Source organism: Cynara cardunculus, unplaced genomic scaffold (genome assembly GCF_001531365.2).
Source record: "Cynara cardunculus var. scolymus isolate 2C unplaced genomic scaffold, CcrdV1 Un_Scaffold_1498, whole genome shotgun sequence".
In the NCBI taxonomy this organism is placed as follows: Eukaryota; Viridiplantae; Streptophyta; class Magnoliopsida; order Asterales; family Asteraceae; genus Cynara; species Cynara cardunculus.
In genome coordinates, this window is record NW_020200782.1 from 75,706 (window position 1) to 81,134 (window position 5,429).

Sequence of the window (5,429 nt, forward strand, 5' to 3'; positions counted from 1 at the left end):
AGCCATTTTAAAATCTCCTTTTTGACAACCTCCTTCATAACAGGATTTAGCCTTCTTTGAGGCTCAACGGAGGTGAAACTTTTGTCATCCAAGATAATTTTATGTTGACAAATGGTGGGACTTATCCCTTTGAGGTCAGCAATTGTCCATCATATGGCCTTGGTATGAAGTTTCAACATGTCAACCAACTTTTCTTCTTGGTCAGCTTCTAATGATGATGAAATAATGACTGGTAACTTCCCTGAATCTCCTAAAAAGGCATACTTCAGATGTGARGGAAGTTGTTTTAACTCTAAATCTGGGGCAACATCTAAGGAAGGAACAAGAATCTTCCTATCCTCAGATTCTAAAACTTCAAAGGCAGCAGATTCTTGTGGTGTTTCTAATTCCTCAAAATCTTCCTCTTCATCACTATCAGTCCCAGATAAACCTAAGATTTCCCCCAAACTTTCTCTTGACACCAGGTTTCAATCAGACTCAAAGTAGAACATTCTTCTCTTTCCTCCGGGTACCTAAGGGAATTAAAAATATTAAAAGTCACTTGTTGGTCTTGGACTCTCATGGTTAATACTCCCTTCTGTACATCTATTAATGTTCTTCCAGTAGCTAGGAAAGGTCTCCCTAAAATGATGGGAATGTCTTTGTCGGCTTCAAAATCTAGGATGATAAAATCAGCTGGGATAATAAACTTATCAACCTGAACTAGCACATCCTCAATCTTTCCTCTGGGATAGGCTATGGACTTATCAGCTAACTGTAGAGGTACAGTCGTAGGTCTAGCTTCATCTATGCCTAGGGTATTGAAAACAGATAAAGGCATCAGGTTTATGCTAGCACCTAAGTCACATAGAGCTTTTTCCTATCTCTTTTCCTCCAATTGAACAAGGGATTGTAAAACTTCCAGGATCTTTCATCTTAGGAGGAATTTTACTGGACAACAAAGCACTGCACCCTTCAGTCAGAGCTACAGTCTCGTATTCAGTCAACTTTTTCTTTTTACTTAAAATGCCTTTTAAAAACTTTGCATAACTTGGCATCTGCTCAATAGCTTCAACCAAGGGTATGTTTATGTGCAACTGTTTAAAAACATCAAGAAACTTTTTAAATTGTAATTCTTCCTCTTGATTCCTTAATCTTTGGGGATAAGGAATATAAGGAGTGACTGCAATAGGAGACGTAGTCTTTTGAAGAGTTGGTGCTAGAATTGGTTTCAAAACTGGTCTCACAATTGGTTCTAATTCAGTCCTAACAGGGATTAAGGGACTGGTCTGGTCTTTTATTGCGGGACTGTCACCAGACTGTGACACATCCACAACAATATTTTCTTTGGGAGTCTGGGTTGTCTTGGGTTCATCAAGAAATAACAGTGGAAAATCTGATCTTTCTGGAATGGCAGTACTATCTATAGGCCTGACTATCGGTTGAGGCTCACTAGTACTCTCTGAATGGTTCGCAGGAATGGTATTCAAAAATTCTGGTATAGAGGTAACAGAATCTTGTTCTACACTTTTCTTTTCAATCTCTGCTTTGTTTGGTTCTTTTTGTTCTTTTTGGGTGTTTTCTAAATAACTTTTTCTACTCCTTAACGTAACAACCTTAACATGCTCTTTTCCTTCCCTCTGAGGTATCTCTGTATCACTGGGTAGAGAACCTACTGGTCTTTTTCTAATCTCCAAAGCCATTTGTCCCATTTGAGTTTCGAGATTTTTATTTGAAGCTTGAGTCTGGGTTATAAAACCTTCATCATTGCTTCCAAAGAAGCAGATGACTCAGCTTGCTGTTGGGCTTGCTTTGGAAAGAAGACTGATGATTCTGAAAATTAGCATATTGATTATTATAATTGCCTTCATGCGCTTGTGAGTGAAAATTAGATTGGCCTTGTTGAAAATTGGACTGCCCTTGCGGTTGAAAATTGGACTGTCCTTGTGGTTGAAAATTGGACTGTCCTTGTGGCTTTTTCATTGGTGGATTAAGAGCTGGACTATGCCACGAAAAATTTGGATGATTTTGCCATCCCGGATTATAAGTCTGTGAAAATGGTCCAGTCTTGTTGACATAATTTACATGCTCCGGATTTTCAGGACACTGCTCAAAAGAGTGACCTTTACCACAGTGCACGCATTGCACTGATTGAACATTGGAATTAAAGGTATTAGCATCAGATTGCACATGTGGGCTAGATTTTAAATTTGAAATTAGCTTAGTGATCTGAGCTGTTAATGCTGAAACAGCATCTACCTCATTTATTCCAGCTGTTTTCTTCAGTGGCATTGCACGTGGGTCAGACCATTGTCCGTTATTATTAGAAATCTTTTCAAGTATGTCAAAACCTTCATTATAGGTACAAGCTGTGAAAGCTCCGCCTGCAGTAGCATCGAGCATTTGTCTAGCAACGATATTTAAACCGTTGTAAAATGTCTCTAGCTGTATATAGTACGGAATGCCATGGTGAGGGCATTTTCTCAGCAGCTCTTTATACCTTTCCCATGCATCAGGAACTGCTTCATCATCCAGTTGTCTAAAAGTACAAATTTCATTCCTGGATTTGACATTCCTCGTGGGTGGAAAATACTTTTTCAAAAACTTTTCTGCCATTTCATTCCATGTAGTCACAGAGTCTGGTTGCAAAGAATTGTACCATGCTCTTGCTCGATCCCTTAGTGAAAATGGAGAAAAATTTAGTCTTAGAGCATCGTCTGAAACATCAGGGATGAGAAAAGAGTCTGTGATTTCCATAAAAGAACGCAGATGAGAATGAGGATCTTCAGAAGATAAACCAGCGTACTGGCCGTTTGTTTGAAGCATTTGAAACATCAGTGGTTTAAGTGAAAAATGGGTGGCACCAATGGTAGGCTTAAGTATCCCTGTGTACAGTTGAGTTAAGTTAGGAATAGCGTACGCCATAGTGCCACCATTTTTAGCATTTGCAAGACGAAAGATGTTTTGAGCCTCATCCTCATATGCAATATGTGGTTCATTTCTAATTATACCTTCTCCGTCAATAATCACATTTTCAGCCATCGTTTCAGAGTTTAAAGCTCGAAGAGCTYTTTGCACTCTTCTTCGTTGTCTGAAAGTTTGTTCAATATCCGGATCAAGTGGAAAAAATTCACCGTGCGACAGCCTTGGCATGCACGGTGCGTTCACAAAAATATGGAAGAAAAACTAACTTTTATAAACTTTACTTTAAAAAAAACTTCAGCGTACTATCCCTGGCAGCGGCGCCAAAAACTTGCTCGTCGGTTTATTCAACCTTAGATTTCAGCACAAAAATAGAACTCGGCGCAAGTATATACCTCGAACTACTGTCGTCTCGTAACAATTAATAATCATAAAATACCAGATATCGTTTCCACAGAGATAGCTTGTAAAGTTATTTCAAAAGTCCAGTTTATAAAAACTAGTTTCAGATGGCGAAACGAGGGAATTGATTTATCTAAAATTGGGAGGCTTGATTAACAACTAAGAAAATATCAATCTTAAAAAGAAGCACAGGGTGCAACAGTTGATTAAGAYATTAAACAAATGATTCAGTAAAAAGGTGACATAGCATTCCTGTCACAATTATATAAAATCAATAAATGATTTTATATAACTATGACAGTATCAACTATCGGGTCAGACGGCCTCCCAAGAGCAAACACCGGTCAACGTGCTATCGATACGATATCATTTATGTTAGACGTCGTGAATCCTAGCACAACACAGTGTTACCATCCTACACCGTATGAGTATAGCATTTGTCAGATACTAAAGCTATTTATAGACTTCTCCTATTACCTCAGGTTTTGAAAGTCAATACATTTTTATACACAAAATTAGTTGTCAATTAATTTTAATGTAATCATCAAATGAAATATTAAGCACCTGAAATAAATAGTAGACTATAATGCTAATAAGACACCTTTGTATTTTCACATCGGCTTTGGTCTTACTTTCCCGTTACACCCCAAGTTAAGGCGTTAGCCCATCATCGCTTGGTTTCTTCTCTCGAAGGATGTAAGGACTGAAAAATAAATAAACTGAGACGGAAAAGTAAATTGCGGAAAGTAAATTATAGAAAGTAAATTACAGGAAATGAAAATACTGGAATTTAAAGTACTGGAAATTAAATGACTGAAATATAAATAACTGAAAGTAAATTGCTGGAAATTAAATGACGGGAAAGTAAATTACAGTAAAGTAAAATGCAGAAATGTAAACGACTGAAATATAAAGACTGAAATGTAAAGGACTTAAATATAAATACTGAAATATAAAGATTGAAATATAAATTATTAATAACTAAATAATATTAATTAATATTAATCTAGTAATGATGAAAGACAAGTACTTGATGGGATGAGAATTGACTAATGAAAACCTTGGAAATAGAGTTTGACTTTAAAGAAAACTTGCAAGTCAAGTAACAAAACTTGCAACACAAGTTTCGTTACAAAGACCGAAAAGGTTAGTTACAAACTCGTAAAAACAAATTATTTAGTCTACGTAAATTAGTCATGAGCCACAAAGGATGAGATCTGATGTAAAGCAACAATGATCGACTAATTCGGAACTCGTAACAAAAGTAAGAAAACGTAACGTAACTTGGAAATAAAAACAGAAATGAGATGAAGATTAAATACGAGTACTTAAATTAAAACTTGAGAGTGTAATCACAACTTCACTACAAAAATCGGTTCTTGATTTAGAAACAAAGAAACCGAAAGCAATAATCTATTCAACACAAAGGTTAATTAGAAGGAAGCATCAAAAGCATAAGAAAGTATGTAAGTTGGTGAATTGGTAAGTCAAACATAAGCCTTAAGCCTTCTATTTATAGGCTAAGGAAGTTTGCTTAGTGGGAGCCAACTAATAAGACAAAAGTCTCTTCAAAACTGGGCTTTGACCGGGCCCAAGGTCGTTGACCACGCATCTTCTATGGATCAGCCCACTACTTCACGGCCCAAGCAGAATTTCAGCTTTCGGACAGGTGCTATAGGACCTTGCCACTCCTGGTCCTACAGGACTGCTACAGGATCGGGCCCAAAAATCATCAAAAACCTGCATAAACAGGGGATTAACATTAGATATACTATATAACTACTAATATATGAAAAAGATATAAAAAGACTCAATTAAAACACTAATAGGAAAATAAAACAAAGGAAAATGGTTAAGAAAATGATGTAATAAGGTTAATAAATTAACATTTATCAAAGATCTCATCATGATATAACATTTGTAATATCCTCTTCTAATGAAGAGATACGAGGATCAGACGGAAATCCTACCACATTTAACATACAAACAGATATGAAGGAAGGATTCCTTGGAACTTGGCCCATGTGTTGAGCTAGAGGTTGCCATTGAAAAATATGTTACAAAGGCAGAGTCCATGCCTTTGCCACCTCTGTTTTCTACTCCTTGGAAGAGCTAAACCTTACGAC

The 5,429-nt window shown here is 36.7% G+C and overlaps 1 non-coding gene across 1 annotated transcript; it reads left to right on the forward strand.

The window, feature by feature from the left end:
- The first annotated feature begins 2,440 nt into the window (after window positions 1-2,440).
- Window positions 2,441-2,547, forward strand: LOC112502483. Its single transcript, XR_003067697.1, has one exon. It is a non-coding gene; the product is annotated as a small nucleolar RNA R71 (small nucleolar RNA).
- Window positions 2,548-5,429: the final 2,882 nt, after the last annotated feature.